Source organism: Oncorhynchus mykiss, chromosome 11, assembly GCF_057628025.1.
Source record: "Oncorhynchus mykiss isolate SJ-2025 chromosome 11, ASM5762802v1, whole genome shotgun sequence".
Taxonomy (NCBI): Eukaryota; Metazoa; Chordata; class Actinopteri; order Salmoniformes; family Salmonidae; genus Oncorhynchus; species Oncorhynchus mykiss.
The window spans coordinates 9823684-9841365 of NC_143032.1; the positions used below are offsets into that span (position 1 = coordinate 9823684).

The 17682-nt window shown below is 42.9% G+C and overlaps 1 long non-coding RNA gene across 1 annotated transcript; it reads left to right on the plus strand.

The window, feature by feature from the left end:
• Positions 1 to 2204: 2204 nt before the first annotated feature.
• Positions 2205 to 3079, plus strand: LOC149979491 (uncharacterized). Its single transcript, XR_016484270.1, has 2 exons — positions 2205 to 2532; positions 2689 to 3079. It is a non-coding gene; the product is annotated as an uncharacterized LOC149979491 (long non-coding RNA).
• The last annotated feature ends 14603 nt before the right edge of the window (positions 3080 to 17682 follow it).

Genomic DNA, 17682 nt, shown 5'->3' on the forward strand with positions numbered 1-17682 from the left:
TTGTAAATTATGTCTGAGTGTTGGAGATAGCCCCTGGCTATCCATAAAAAAAATTTAAACAATAAAATGGTGCCATCTGGTTTGGTTAACACAAGGAATTTTAAATGATTTATAGTTATATTTTAGCAATTACATTTTCTTTTGATATTTAAGTCTATTTCAATCCAAATACTTTTAGACTTTTAGACTAACTCAAATAGTATTTTACTGGGTTACTTTCACTTTTACTTGAGCCATTTTCTATTAAGGTATCTTTACTTTTACTCAAGGATGACAATTGGGTACTTTTTCCACCACTGGCGGTTACTGACCAATAAACATTCACGTGGGCGTGGTTTCGCACATAAATGCCTATAAATCAGTCACAGATATTGATATTGTAACAACTTGGTACACATGTTGCAAACACTGTCAAGACTTAACAAATGCAAGCACCTTCATATCAACCGGTGGCACTATATCGAGCGTAGGGTCTGTTTGACTTAGAGTGATGACATTTGGCACACATACTCTAGCTAGTCTGTATGGTATGGTTGAGTTTGTCCACATTGTGGTGCTGTTGGATAGGAAAAAACATGAATGCAAGCTTATTGGCTCACCGTAGCCATATTGTCTCAGATACAGTCTAGAAGATGTACATCCATAGATACTATATACCAATTGTGGTGACGATTGGTCCAGCGGTTCTGGAGTAGACGTTTAAAGTTGTCAACATCATTCAAATTGGTCCAAAATAAATCAAAAGCATATTATATTGCATGAACGGTTTGATTTTGAGTTCTGATATTTGGCAAGTGTGGTAAACAGTGCAGAAGTAGTTCATGGCCTGGTTTAGATCTTATCTTATCTTATCTTATCTTATCTGGAAAGATATCAGTTTGTCTCTGTGAATGGTTTGTCCTCTGACAAATCAACTGTCAATTTCGGTGTTCCTCAAGGTTCCGTTTTAGGACCACTATTGTTTTCACTATATATTTTACCTCTTGTGGATGTTATTCGAAAACATAATGTTAACTTTCACTGCTATGCGGATGACACACAGCTGTACATTTCAATGAAACATGGTGAAGCCCCAAAATTGCCCTTGCTAGAAGCATGTGTTTCAGACATAAGGAAGTGGATGGCTGCAAACTTTCTACTTTTAAACTCGGACAAAACAGAGATGCTTGTTCTAGGTCCCAAGAAACAAAGAGATCTTCTGTTGAATCTGACAATTAATCTTAATGGTTGTACAGTCGTCTCAAATAAAACTGTGAAGGACCTCGGCGTTACTCTGGACCCTGATCTCTCTTTTGAAGAACATATCAAGACCATTTCAAGGACAGCTTTTTTCCATCTACGTAACATTGCAAACATCAGAAACTTTCTGTCCAAAAATGATGCAGAAAAATTTATCCATGCTTTTGTCACTTCTAGGTTAGACTACTGCAATGCTCTACTTTCCGGCTACCCAGATAAACTTCAGTTAGTGCTAAATACGGCTGCTAGAATCCTGACTAGATCATATTACTCCAGTGCTAGCCTCTCTACACTGGCTTCCTGTCAAAGCAAGGGCTGATTTCAAGGTTTTACTGCTAACCTACAAAGCATTACATGGGCTTGCTCCTACCTATCTCTCTGATTTGGTCCTGCCGTACATACCTACACGTACGCTACGGTCACAAGACGCAGGCCTCCTAATTGTCCCTAGAATTTCTAAGCAAACAGCTGGAGGCAGGGCTTTCTCCTATAGAGCTCCATTTTTATGGAACGGTCTGCCTACCCATGTCAGAGACGCAAACTCGGTCTCAGCCTTTAAGTCTTTACTGAAGACTCATCTCTTCAGTGGGTCATATGATTGAGTGTAGTCTGGCCCAGGAGTGGGAGGGTGAACGGAAAGGCTCTGGAGCAACGAACCGCCCTTGCTGTCTCTGCCTGGCCGGTTCCCCTCTTTCCACTGGGATTCTCTGCCTCTAACCCTATTACAGGGGCTGAGTCACTGGCTTACTGGGGCTCTCTCATGCCGTCCCTGGAGGGGGTGCGTCACCTGAGTGGGTTGATTCACTGATGTGGTCATCCTGTCTGGGTTGGCGCCCCCCCCTTGAGTTGTGCCGTGGCGGAGGTCTTTGTGGGCTATACTCAGCCTTGTCTCGGGATGGTAAGTTGGTGGTTGAAGATATCCCTCTAGTGGTGTGGGGGCTGTGCTTTGGCAAAGTGGGTGGGGTTATATCCTTCCTGTTTGGCCCTGTCCGGGGGTGTCCTCGGATGGGGCCACAGTGTCTCCTGACCCCTCCTGTCTCAGCCTCCAGTATTTATGCTGCAGTAGTTTATGTGTCGGGGGGCTTGGGTCAGTTTGTTATATCTGGAGTACTTCTCCTGTCCTATTCGGTGTCCTGTGTGAATCTAAGTGAGCGTTCTCTAATTCTCTCCTTCTCTCTTTCTTTCTCTCTCTCGGAGGACCTGAGCCCAAGGACCATGCCCCTGGACTACCTGACATGATGACTCCTTGCTGTCCCCAGTCCACCTGGCCGTGCTACTGCTCCAGTTTCAACTGTTCTGCCTTATTATTATTCGACCATGCTGGTCATTTATGAACATTTGAACATCTTGGCCATGTTCTGTTATAATCTCCACCCGGCACAGCCAGAAGAGGACTGGCCACCCCACATATGCTCTCTCTAATTCTCTCTTTCTTTCTCTCTCTCGGAGGACCTGAGCCCTAGGACCGTGCCCCAGGACTACCTGACATGATGACTCCTTGCTGTCCCCAGTCCACCTGACCGTGCTGCTGCTCCAGTTTCAACTGTTCTGCCTTATTATTATTCGACCATGCTGGTCATTTATGAACATTTGAACATCTTGGCCATGTTCTGTTATAATCTCTACCCGGCACAGCCAGAAGAGGACTGGCCACCCCACAAAGACTGGTTCCTCTCTAGGTTTCTTCCTAGGTTTTGGCCTTTCATGGGAGTTTTTCCTAGCCACCGTGCTTCTACACCTGCATTGCCTGCTGTTTGGGGTTTTAGGCTGGGTTTCTGTACAGCACTTTGAGATCTCAGCTGATGTACGAAGGGCTATATAAATAAATTTGATTTGATTTGATTTGATTCATCCTAGGGCAATGTGTCCAATTTGTCCTGATGGTGGCACTGTGGACACACAGTAGAACCCCAGCAACGCTGCTTGCTGCTTTAATTACTGTTGTATTTTCTCACAAGACTCTTGTGATTGCACACATATTTGTAAATGAGGGGTAGTGGTGAAGGTGCATAAAGATGTCAGCATTCAGATATGACTTCATTGTTTTACCCATATCCACTGAGTTTTTAAACTACGGCGCATGACATAGTTCAATTGTGTTGTATTTTATATGAGATGTAGACACATTCAGATAATGATATACATTGTAACTTCTTTAGATCAAGTTTAGCAGTACAACTAAGGAAATACCTTGGGAAAAAACTATATTTTGAATGCTAAAAGTATCTTAAATTGTCACACCCTGACCATAGAGAGCCTTTTATTCTCTATGTTGGTTAGGTCGGGGTGTGACTAGGGTGGGTAATCTAGGTTGTTTTATTTCCATGTTGGCCTGGTATGGTTCCCAATCAGAGGAAGCTGTTTATCGTTGTCTCTGATTGGGGATTATATTTAGGCAGCCATTTCCCCACGGTGTTTTGTGGGATCTTGTTTATGTGTGGTTGCCTGTGAGCACTCCATAGCGTCACGTATCGTTTATTGTTTTTTGTTTTTTTGTGCGGTTCACTTATAATAAAAATGTCGAACCGATTTCACGCTGCGCTTTGGTCCGAATGTTCTTACGACGATCGTGACATAAATTAAATGTATTAATTTTAGCTATTGACATGACATGCCTAAAAGATTACATTAAAATATACGTATATATATATATTTGAATTATTTATTGTATTTTCATCCACATATCAGCTTTAAACCATAATTTTTACCATTGAAGACAGTGTTAACACCCCACAGGTTGTTACAATTAACCCTGCATATTGTTTGTATACAAATGATTTTCATATTTATTAAGCTAAAGCCTAACTGCTACTTTGTTCCCTGGTCTCCCTTTATGATTTATTGTGTAATTTGTTGTACACATACTTCATAGATAATTTTGCACTTATTTTTTAGCATTTCTTAATATATCAAACAGTCCTATTAAAATATTGCGATGACATCCCAGCAAATAGAATGATACAATGTGCAAAGATAAGTTCCCATGAAACAGACCTTCAGAACTTCCTGTCACCACAACAGAAACAAAATAGAAAAAAACAATGATCACCATCACAGAACACAATGAAGCGTTACAGGGGAATGAATTGATGGTGGTGGTGATGTGTTTGGTATTCTTCAGAGAGCAGGCCTTCTCTCCTATGTCGCCAAAGCCAAAACTTCTCTGGTAAGTGACGTATGTTCAGTAATTAGAAGACTTGAGGGCTACAAAGACTTAAACCCATGACACTGAGAAATGGCAGATGGCCCAGGGGAAATTTCAACCATGAGGAAGCGCAGCGGAATAACAGATCACACCTGAGTCTGGTGACACATTCACACCTCCTCCCATATTACAACTCCTCCCAAATCACAACTCCTCCCAAATCACAACTCCTCCCACATTACAACACCCTCCCATATCACAAGTCCTCCCATATCACAAGTCCTCCCACATTACAACACCCTCCCATATCACAAGTCCTCCCATATCACAAGTCCTCCCACATTACAACACCCTCCCATATCCCAACTCGTCCCACATTACAACACCCTCCAATATCACAACTCCTCCAATATTACAACACCGTCCCATATCACAAGTCCTCACACATTACAATACCCTCCCATATCACAAGTCCTCCCACATTACAACTCCCATATTACATGTTGTGTCCTTCAATACCAAATGATTGGCACTTCTTTGTGTGTTTATTTATTTTAGGAACTTTTATTTTCACAAGAATGACAGGAGATAGATAATGCGTACATAGTGACTTAACATGACCCATTGGTTGGTTTCACAATGCAGATAGTCCCCGGTATGAACAGAAAGATGGAGATTTTCTAACTGCTACTGGGATTTTCATGTGGGTTTGATGCGAGAGCATTTGAGGTTGGCATTATGTTCTCTATTTGAATAAGGAGAAAAACAAAGGATCTCTGTTGAGGTTGCACAGTGTGCAGGTATGCAATCTTCTACCCTATCGAAGACTACATTTCACATACTTTGGATGGAGCAATGGAAAAACAAACCATTTATTACCCATGAATATTAGAATTGTCCCACTGCTGAAACTGAGAAGAGAATTCATCATACCCAATATGAATTTAAAGTTTAATGAAACAGTGATTTAGTTTGGCAATGTGTCACCACTTTACACGTTGGTTTTGTTTTACCAATGTAAGGATTGCTAAGTTGACTCTGGCGTCTCTAGGTACACTGTGTATACACAGTGTGTGAGTGTAGGACGGGTGACATTGTTACCTTCTGGATACTAGATAACTCAGAGATACTAGATAACTCAGAGATACTAGATAACTCAGAGATACTAGATAACTCAGAGAGAGCATCGAGTTAAGGGATTCTAAAGGGCCGTTGGCATTGATAGAGTTCGATGTGCCACGAACACTGTGTTTACATATAGTGCACAGTTAATGAGAGATTGGGTTGTACCTTCCACACAAGGGAGGGTAACAAAACATGTGTGTTTAAGTAATTTTGTCCCCCAACATATGAGTAAGAATGACAGAAGATCTTAGATGACTACCTTTAAGATGGAAGTGCTCTTTATACCATTTAGCCTCTTTATACCATTTAGCCTCTTTATACCATTTAGCCTGACATTACTTTCCAAACCAACATCCAGACATCAAAATGTTTCCATTTCCATCGTGCTGAGCTGAACTCGCCACATCCTATCGGATATGGAATGTAAAGTCATATTTTTCTTAAGCAAAACCATCTCGTTCAAGATTACTGTCAGTGCACATTAATTGCGTTTGGATAGTGTGCATTTGGCCAATCAGCGAACAGAGAGCAGAAAACCAAAACTTGAGCCCAACAATTATCAAACAATCAAAAGCTCTTTCATGTCTCTGGCATCACCCTTTCTCCCGGGGAGGATTATATTCATTTGCAGAACAAGACTGGACAAAACAACCCAAAATATGAACAGTAAGTGCCTGTCAGCGCTTTTAAAATACATCTAATTTCTTTCACTGTATTATTTCAGAGAGAGTTTTACAGATACAGGGCAGGCATCATGTAATGTCATAGGCTGCAGAGAAAATATGTATTGACCAGATTCCTGGATATTCAACTCACTGCTGAAGCTACAGTGAGTGTAAATCCTCTGAGACTTCAGGAAGAAGTCTTCTAGAACATTACAACTCAAGGACCAACTTGACCAACTGAAGACCTATATTCATCAAAACGCAGCATGGACGTCACACACAGTTCTGCAAGCACACGTTTTTGTCACAGAATACTGGTTAGGATCTCTACACAACAGAACTACTGCCAAGCCGACTGCAGATACCAGTCTAAACCATCATGTCCATCACTCTAACATAAATAGGGTTTTAAACAATAGAAAATAGTTATTAAATAGTTTATGTTAACATCATCCTTTAGTTAATGAAACCTGTCCTCCCATGCTGCTCTCATGCCGCAATGAGACAAAAACAACATCCACTTCCTCTTTGGTATAAGCCTCTGAAAACGCAGACCGGATGACTCGTATTAGGGGCCCTAATATTATTAATGGCCTGATTGCTAAGAGGAGAGAGAAAGGGAGAAAGAGAGAGGGGAGATATCCCCTTTAGGGTGGAGGGCGGAGGGGACGCCAGCCCTTAATTTCGGGGACAGGGCCCTCCTGGGCTGGTAATCGGAGGCCTATCCTCTGCTCCTCTATCTGTCCAGTAATGCTACGTATCCCCCAGAGGTACAGAGAATAACCGCGCCTGTCTTTCTCTATATTTAGAACATCAGGTTGTGGTTTTAAAGGGAAAGTCAAAAGATGCCATTCTTTATTAATGTCTGAGGATATTAAATTGGTTGAGTTAGTTTCCCGCGACCGCCCCGGGGGCTTCACCGTTTCAAATATAACAAATGCCTCAATTAAAATCCCTTTCAAATACCATGCTTATTTTTCGATAACAATCGCCTTCCCTGTATTTCTCTCTCACCGTCTCCTTCTCTATCTCTCTCTCTCTCCCTCTCTCTATCTTTCTCTCCCTCTCCCAGAGGAGACATGATGACATATTGGGACGTGCAGAGCAGATGATGCTCCAGCAGAAATAGGAATGGAGGGATGGGAGAACTAGTTAGAGGAAAGGAGGAGATGAGAGGCAGGCCCTGTGAACCAGCAGATGGCAGGACAAGAGCAGTAATACAACGCTTTAGTGTGAAACACATTAGATGATGGGGCTGCGGGGGTCCTCAGCCTACACACATCTCATTAACCGTTGGTTAGAGCGACATCACACCACCACAAATCCAAACTTCATTCTCAACTCCAATTCAGCACATTATGTATTTGCTTTTGGCAATATTCTATGAAGGCCGAGGAGAGAATGCAGATGTTATTGTAAGTGAGAGAAATGCTTAAATGAAGGACTGTCTGCTTTATGTTTCATCTGTTTGTATGATGAACTGACTGACCCAATACATTTCTACCACTTTAAATAAGTTCACTATTTGTGGCATAATGCATTCATACAGTTTGCACATCTCTCAGTGTTCAAGGGACGTCCCTTTGTATATTTGAATAGTTGCCAGACACTTTGTCCCTATTTGAGGCTTAAAGGAAATAAGAGTCTAATTGAATTATATATTGTTGGGCCGTCGTTGTCATTTGGATGATGCAATGTATTAGGGCCTGTAGAGGCTGCCTGGCTTTAATAAAATACCACTTACAGACAGTGAATAACAGAAAACAACTAAATGCAAAAAACATGTCCTGCTTGTTCCGCTAAGATCCATGACCATGATCATCATCTGAAGTCCATAGAGAACCACATGTCTGCCTGTTGTTGTTTAGCTTAGCCCGACTTGACTGTTCCCAGATAAAGCTGGAGGGATGAAAACAAAATACAAACTCTTTCACATTCAGTAATGATGAGTAATTTATAATTGTCAGTCCCCTTTTTCAGTGTTGGTTACACGCTGTTTTTATGTTATTATGACCACGATTTCTAATGTAAAAGCTGGTCGACTATGACAAATCAATTCTAATTTAATGTAATACTAAAAAACAAACAAGACGTCATGTTCAAATTGTATAAGTTAAATGGGATTCTATAGAATATGAATGGAAGTATTTAGATGGCACAATATACTCTTTCCATGTTTAAGACAAAACAAGTCTTCCTTCTCGCAGGGCGAATTCCCAAAAGGTTCTCAGTGAAGGACAACAATGAGCTCCCAGCTAACTAAACTCGCTACAGCCCAACATATTTTATACAAACATTTCTTCTTAGACTAAACCAATAGCGTATGATATCTTGATCTGAAAAGATCCGGTCATATACCACACAGAAAGCCTTTTGATCTCATGGCAGTTACCGAACTACAGTGTCATGGTTTGTATAGGATTATATTGTCCCATTAATATTGAGTGATGTTTGTAGAACTATACAGAAATTGCATGTGATAATCCCTGGTGACATTGTCCTAACATCCACCCAACCTTAGAGAATAACTCTTTCTGACTGCAGTAGAAATGCATTAGTTCTCTACATCACACACAGTATCTTTGTTGACTAACATTTATGATCATATTTCTTAAACTCTATCAGATTGTAAGATATTTGAGACATTAAATATGATGTAAAACATAGAGGATAGAGCCTTTATTTTTCCCTGTGGTCAGTACCAAAGTTGTGTCTGGTTTTTAGTAGAGTTAGATAAAATGTCAGGATGATTTGTAAGATTTGCAAATGATATAAATGCCAGATCACACTGCTGAGTATGCCTATTGGTTAAATTGTAAAAGCTAATAAAAAGACTAAGATAACTAATAGTGAAGACTGATGATTAATAAACATAGTTTAATGCTTTAGCTTTAGTTTGATCTTGTATTTACATACTGTATATAATTGTATCATATTGAAAATAACACAGGAACACCGAGTGAACACTTTTAAGCGACCAATAAAATTTGATTTGATTTGAATGTTCACCTGAGAGACCAGAAATAGCAGGAGACAATAGGGACAAACAGAGATGTCTTTGCTTCTGAACAAAGCTACCGTCCTCACTTTTTCCTCGGCCTTTCTCAGGCTACAACTGAAGAGTGGAGCGGAATTTGTCTGTATTTGGTTTTCCCTTAATATCTCAATCTCTTTGATCTGTTTGCTAACAGTATAGTCTTTTGCCAGTCTGTTAGGTGTCTCTTCCAGGACTCACTGCCATCTTGTCTTGATGTGCACTTCTTCAGCCCATATCCTGATTTACCTCCTAGATTCCATCAGTGGTTCCCAATTAGAGCTGAAGCACTGAAAACGTGTTGAGACCGACCTCTATTTAGAGACACAAAAAATGTTTGGTGGTTCACCCTTTCAAATTAAATTGTTGGTATCCCGGAGAGTGCCTATCAGAAATGATTAAAAAGGGTGGAATATGGTGTATGAAGTGTCAAGACGTGTCAGCACAGGCTAACGGACCGCGCTGAGGAGTGGAACCTATTAGCATTGCAGCGCATAGCAACCTGCTCCGTGCGTAGCCCAGAGCCATGATCTCAACGCAGTGTAAACCCCAGCGGTTTCTTCCCGGTACACGTCTTTGAAGTTTGGTGGTGGTTGACTGTGATGGGGAGGTTGAGTAGCAAGTGGGAGTTGCAGGTTGACAGACAATGTTTACTAAGTATGCAGAAAATGACTGACTGTATTTAATCCTCCCTACTGTAGGAATGTGATAGAAAGAAATAGACTTCTGGCACCTCAACTCTAATACTGCTGCATGGATTACTGATATGGAATTTATACAAGCATATGTGTTATATTCTTCACTTTCATATACTGAATAATAGATATATCACTCTTTAAATCCCAAATACACCACATGAAGTGTACACCTACAGTGTAATGTCTTGTAACCTACAGTGTACTGATTTACTGTATGTATAAAATGTCACTATATCACTATACTACAGTCAAAGTAGAAAAAATATATGAAAAGTTCAAATGAATACGAAGCATTGACATTAAACCCCCTCAGGACAGACATTACACCCCTAGGATTGAAATTACACCCTCAGGACTGGCATTATACCCCCAGGACAGGTAGTATGTGACATTACACCCTCAGGACAGACATTACACCCCCGGGATTGAAATTACACCCTCAGGACAGACATTACACCCCCAGGACTAACGTTACACCCCCAAGACTGACATTACACCCCCCAAGACTGACATTACTCCCTCAAGACAGACATTACAACCCCAGGACAGACATTACACCCCCAGGACAGGTTGTATGTGACATTACACCCCCAGGACAGACATTACACCCCCAGGACAGGTAGTATGTGACATTGCACCCCCAGGACAGACATTACACCCCCAGGACAGGTTGTATGTGACATTGCACCCCCAGGACAGACATTACACCCCCAGGACAGGTTGTATGTGACATTTTACCCCGAAGAGAGGTAGTATGCGGCATTACACCACGAGGACAGACATTACAACCCCAGTACAGGTAGTACTTGACATTACACCACCAGGACTGACATTACCCTAGTACAGGTAGTATGTGTCTATGTACTGTGCTTTGGCAGTGTGTGAGAGTTATGCATAGAGATCCAGCTTTACACTCTAGAGATAGTTAAAGGACTCATCTCTGTATCGGTGCAATGACAGCATCTGTGACAGCATCGGCAGCTCCTTTGAAGCTATCGCCATTTTAAAGTTGTCAATTTTCTTCTTCAAAAGCTGATTGCTCCCAACTTATAAGAAACCTCACCCAGCTGACTACTTTAAAATGGTGTAAGCCCTCAATGTCTATGTCCATACTAAACCAGGTGGTATCCATGATGAGTCCTCTATCTACCTCCCTGCTTTAAAACACACCTTTCTGACTGATCACCTCCTTATCTTGCCCCTCGTGGTCCCTCCCCAAGGGCTCTGGAAGTCCTCTATCTACCTCCCTGCTTTAAAACACACCTTTCTGACTGATCACCTCCTTATCTTGCCCCTCGTGGTCCCTCCCCAAGGGCTCTGGAAGCTTTATGCTCTGCTTATGGATTATATAAGTCAAAATCAAGAGACAAGTGGTTGAGCATCCTCGTCACCACTTTGAATTAGCAGTACAATGAGGAAAGACCTGCACTCCGCTGCAGGGGATCCACTTCCTGAAGAGTTAGAGAAATGGAGAATGAGAGAGATCTTTGTCTTTGTTACTCCCATTCTCTTATTTTTCACCTGTGTGAAGAATTGGTATTGGCTTGGCTGGTAGACAAGCGTATGCAGGAGGGATAGGTAGAACTGTAATATGATGCTTCACAGGTTTAGAGCCAACTAGCTGCTCAAAGTATTTTATTTTATAGTCCAGTTAAATTGAATAGTTTGTATTAGAAATACTGTATCATAACTGTCCCGATGCAGGCTTATTTAATGAATACCTGTAGTCTGTGGAGGTTATGACCTGCGGCTTCATCCCCCTTGAAATAAACAACTAAACATGTTACCTTTCAGACTGAGAAATATAAACAACACGAGCGAAACACCAGGGGCTTGATCTCTACCCCCAACGCCCCCTCTTTCCTTCCCCTCTCCCTCCTTCCTCCCCCTCTCCCTCCTTCCGCCCCCTCTCCCTCCTTCCTCTTCCTCTCCTCTCCATTCCCCTCCTCTCCTCTCCTTCCTCCTCCTCTCCCTCTATCCTCCTCTCCTCTCCCCCCATCCTCTTCTCCCCTCCATCCTCCTCTCCCTCCTTCCTCCTCCTCTCCTCTCCCTCCTTCCTCCTCCTCTACTCTCCTACCTCCTCCTCTCCTCTCCATCCTCTTCCTCTCCTCTCCTCTCCTTCCTCCCCATCTCCCTCCTTCCTCTTCCTCTCCTCTCCATTCCCCTCCTCTCCTCTCCCTCCTCCCTCTTCCTCTCCTCTCCATTCCCCTCCTCTCCTCTCCCTCCTTCCTCTTCCTCTCCATTCCCCACCTCTCCTTCCTCCCCCTCTCCCCCTTCCTCTTCCTCCTACTCTCCTCTTAATTCCCTTCCATTCCCCTCCTCTCCTTCCTCCTCCTCTCCCTCCATCCTCCTCTCCTCTCCCTCCTCCTCTCCCTCCCTCCTTCCTCCTCCCCTCTCCTCTCCTTCCTCCTCCTCTCCATCCTCCTCTCCCTCCTTCTCCTCTTCATCCCCCTCCTCTCCTCTTCATCCCCCTCCTATCCTCTCCCTCCCTCCATCCTCTTCTCCATCATCCTCCTCTCCTCACCTTCCTCTTCCTCTCCATCCTTCCTCCTCCTGTCCCTCTATCCTCTTCATCTCCCTCCTTCCTTCTCCTTTCTTCTCCATCCCCCTTCTCTCCTCTCCATCCCCTTCCTCTCCTCTCCTCTCCATCCCTCTCCCTCCCTCCCACCATCCTCCTCCTCTCCCTCCATCCTCATCCTCCTCTCCATCCCCCTCCTCTCCTCTCCTCTCCATCCTGCTCCTCTCCCTCCATCCTCCTCCTTTCCATCCCCCTCCTCTCCACCCCCCTCCAGAGTCTAGAGAGCATCACAACAGGGGCCTGAGCACTTAATCAGTCACCTGCTCCACATTTTGATATCAAGCATTTCATATGACTTTATTGACTCAACTTGTATGCTCTTCTTCATCTTGACAGTAAGGAATGAGCTGACCGTGCTCTTTGGAAATTGGAGGCCATTTGTGGCTGACTCCGTGCTCAAGCATATGACTGATGGCCAACCCTAGAGGACTTTCTGAGGTATCACTGAAAAATAAACTTTTCTGGATAAAGGAAGAGAAAAAACACTACCACACACTGTTGCATCATACCATAAAAACTGGTACTGAGATATTTGTTTAAAATAATGACCAAAATTAAGATTATTCTTATGCATTATTGTGTTATGGATATTTTATTACTAACAAGGTTATTTAAACACAATTTTAACACTGCCTAAACACTTTTCGTGTCAGTCTACTTTAAGTATAGATATGCTACAGTTTACTCTCAGACTTCTTCTTGCCAAGGCGACCTTGCTTGAAGGACCCAACGTAGTCGCTTGAAGCAGTCAGCAAACCCCCCACAGAGTGTCTCATCTCTTCAAATTAAAGATGAACGCTGCCTACTCTGTAGCTACTCTACCTTTGGCATTGGTCTCCACTAATTACTCTGAGCTGTTAAGGGAGACATATCTGGGGAATGAGACAGGAGAGAAGGACCTACAAACCCACTTAATGCATAATCCTATTTTTCCCAGTTGTTCTCGATAGCTTTATTTTATCTGACCTGTTGGCTGTGCCATTGCTTTAATTCCACTTAGAATGCGTAGGCCTTATACCGTAGTCATGTCATTGCTAATACCTTTGTATTACATTGTATTTACATAGGTATAGATGTTATTAGCATAAGACATGGTGTAATATGTACTGTAAAGTGATTGATCTAATTGGAAACCATTGGGCAGGTTACATTTTGTGTTGCTCAACAAGCGCTGCGGGTCAAGTGTCATGATTAGCTTGAAGATGGCAGCTGGCTTCCTCTTTTTTTTTAAAGTTGTGAGTGATTCTGAATTGGACTGTCAAGTGTCGATGTGCTTTGGGTTAAGCATGGCAATGATGCTCATCTATTTATTATTGTAAATATTCGGCGGGACTACCATGCTCTAAGTGGTGTGTCCCATGCTCTCCGCTCTGACAGGGTAGTATATGGTAAGTGTGTGCAGTGGCCGTACCGCCCTCAGGTACATGGTAAAGGCTGCGGCGCCTCTTTGACCAAGGCCAGACTGAGCAGCTGGGGAATACTGAAACCATAAACAGGTTTAATTCACTGTAAAACTATGTCCCAACAAGAGCTTCAGTAGAAACCAAACGAAGACCAGCTAGCTGAGTAAATTTTAAAAACAGCCGTTGTACTTTAAAACAGCAAATTAGCAGGATAAATCATGTCCAACCGCAGTCAGCCATAGTGGTATGTGATCTGGTTTAGAGAACCATAAACTGCTCCATTTAACTCCATTTGTCTCCCACTGGCTCTCTCTCTCTCTCTCTCTCTTGCTAAATAAGGGTATCAATTAGGGTAAAGCACTTGGCAAAAGCTCCCAAGTTAACCATCAGCTGAAGCATGAATGGATCTTGGGGAATATTGACTGCAGCAGCAATAGGTTTATAAGTGGGCTGACCAAGGGTAATTAAACCAGTATTATCATGTAAAGGCATTTATGGTTATTTGCTGGATATATGGCCCAAGCAGACACACTCTCCACTGTAGAATAAGTAAGATGGTATAGGAGTAATGTCTTAACAGTACACAGGGGATAGTCAAGACCAACCTATCGCCCGCTATAGAAAGTGTCCTTGATCTATGTGCAATTACATTATAATTACACAGATAATTACTGTACGGCCAAGATTAATAACTTTATTAAGGAAAATTGAAAAAAGGAGAAAACGTATATGTTGGACTAGCGAGGCTAAATTTCTGGAAAGTCAATTAAAAGGCTTTTTTTCATCTCATTATCCACATATCTTAACATGGAAAGGCACCTTGAGAAGCTACATTTCAAATGTACAAAAATGGCAGAAAGAAGTCCCTCGCACAATGAATCCAGGAGTTGGTAAAAATGTTATCATTATCGCAAAAATTACAGTTTTAAGTGCATTAAGAGAGCCTGGTTTAAAAATGAGTTTGTGTTAGCTTTCTTACCGACATACCATCTTCATTACAAGCCAATCTGACAACCATGCTGAAAGAACAAATGGCCATAGCCCCTGAATATATTCCTTCATGAGTACCCAATGTTCAAGGGGGAAGTTGTCTGAACGTATTCAAACTGAATCAGAGAGGTGCGGGTGGCTGCTTTAATCGACATCCATGTCTTCGGCACCCGGGGGCAGAACGACAGATTTTTACCTTGTCAGCTCGGGGATATGATCCAGCAACCTCTCTCCCCTGCCACCAGACATAGTCTCACCCCCCCCAGCTACCAGACATAGTCTCTCCCCTGCTACTAGACATAGTCTCTACCCTGCTACCAGACATAGTCTCTCTCCCCTACTACCAGACATAGTCTCCGCCCTGCTACCAGACATAGTCTCTCTCCCCTACTACCAGACATAGTCTCCGCCCTGCTACCATGATGTGCTGGTGAAACAGTGTGTGGTTCCTGCTGTGAGAGAGAGGCAGGGAAATGCCCATGATCATCCCTGGCTTTCTCAGCTTCAACTTCCTCACTCGGCGTCCTTTCTCAGCTTCCTACCTCAGCTTCCTCCCTCAGCCTCCTCCCTCAGCTTCCTCCCTTAGCCTCCTCTCTCGGCTTCCACCCTCAGCCTCTTCCCTCAGCCTCCTCCCTCAGCCAAAGAGGACACCACTGCCGTAATGCACCATGTTTATGCTGTATAAATAGACTCCAGCACCAAGATATTGGAGGATATTGGAGTCTAACCGATGCCGTTGTTCGGGGAGAGACGGAGGCCAGCAACCCCTTAGTATTTATCTTTTTTTATATTGTGTAGAATGTGTATTTTCTGAGAATTCCACAATAAAATGACTGTTATTTATCATTATAAACCTCTTTATCATTTAGTCAATAAAAGACCTCTCACTTTTTCTCTCCTTTCCCTCCACTGCACGCTAGAAGTCAGATATCTGTATTAGTCTCCCCCTGCCTGGGGGCGAACGGTGTCAAAAGCTAAATCATGATCAGCCGTGTCTTTCTGGCTAAATCGTGTATGAAGGCCTCAGGCGGAAAGGTGCACATGCTCATTACTTGAGACAGAGAGAGAAGTTTTCACACACAACAGTGGCCATTTTCATCCCCTCACATGCACACATACGCAAAGAGAGAGGGTCACAAGGCTACCTTTGACCTTTTCTTATTTGTCCTTTCTAGATTCTAGATTTGATTTACAATGCAAATCAGGAGGATGTTGGGTCCTGAAAAATGTTTTTTCCTAAAGTGACAACGTGAGAAAATGGAACCAGATACGACTGTTTAAACAGTACAAATTGGTAATGGGTTATCGTATTTAGTCTCACTGAAGTCAAATTAGGCTTGTCCCATCGAAGTCAGTACCTAGCAAAAAATAAGCATTGTCTTTCACTGTACAGTGAGAAAAGCCCAGTCGCTGCACAGGAACCGACTGCTCTTGGTATTGTGTCAGCTCACGGGGGCTCGCTTGGTTGCTTACATGCATTTAGTGCAGATCAAGCGAGGCATCGAGCAGTCATTTCACCTGACGGACATTATCACCTTGGTTGTACATAGGGGAGCCGGGCTGCCTCCCACTGTGGGCAGGCACTTCCTGCTAGTGCTAATTAATTAAAAGGGCAGGTTGCCCACAGTGGAATGTGGGCCCTGAGCCTTTTCATCTACTGCAGACAGGACGCCTAGAGATTTATCACCTCACTCCAATGCCATTCCCCATTTCGAAGCACAGGAGTCAATTCATATATCTAGAGTCAGGCTGCTTTCTGGCTTTGTTGTACAGTAATGTAGTTCGGCAATAATCCCTTATTTCCCTGTTGAGATCTGAATTGCATGTTGTGTGTTTCCACGTTCCCATGTTTCCATGTTTCCGGACTATGTCCGACTCAATCTTTCACATGACTGTTCCGTTCGATGACGCTTGACTTTTGTTTCAGCGCAACTGAAAATAAAATTGGTTTGTTACATTTGAAAAGTCTGTTTCGTTGTGCCCTCTAACACTGCCTTCTATGTATGCCTCCTACAACTGCAACAACAGGCCATAACATCCCAGCATACCACTCAACTCAACTTATTGCCCTATCACACTGTTTACACACAGACCTTGTAGTAAATTTGTCAGTAAATTGAAAAAATTTGCAAACCCGAAAATAGACCCGGCATACAAGACAAAGGAAATAATACGACTGCGTTTAATGAAAGGTTGAATTTTCATTTACTCACTATTGACTGGAGCTGAAAGGCCCATTTTTTATTGTATTGGCAATGGCATGATGCGGCCCATTAGTGCTGTATTGGAATTGGCTTGTTTGTGTTTTCTCTGTGCTGTGAGACAGCTCCAAGCTAAGAGAGGGCATGGGAGAAGTATGTATGACTACCACAACTTTCCCCAAATGACACACTACTGTTCTGATCTTGTCTGCACCTCTCCTTTCCTCAGATCTCCACAGATCATCGGGTAATTTGTCATTGATTTGTTGTTCCCACTCTGCCCTGACACATCAATGAAAATCTAATTCCATTCGCGTGATGGTATCGGCCTTGTCTCCACAAAGTGACAAGACACGTTGCAGCTGAAGCTAACCGAATAAGAGTCTTGTTGGCTCAATTCGTATTAGGTCATCACGAACCGACCTGCACCACCATGGCCCATTCATTTAGTGCAGGTTTCTAATTGGCGAGGGAACTGAGAACGTAGCTTCATCTTAATCACGCACATCCTCGAAAGACTGTTTCACCGCTACACTCTTAGAGAGTAAGGTGGTATCTGAAACCAGTAGGAGTTGTTCGGCTGTCCCCATAAGCTTTTGAAGAA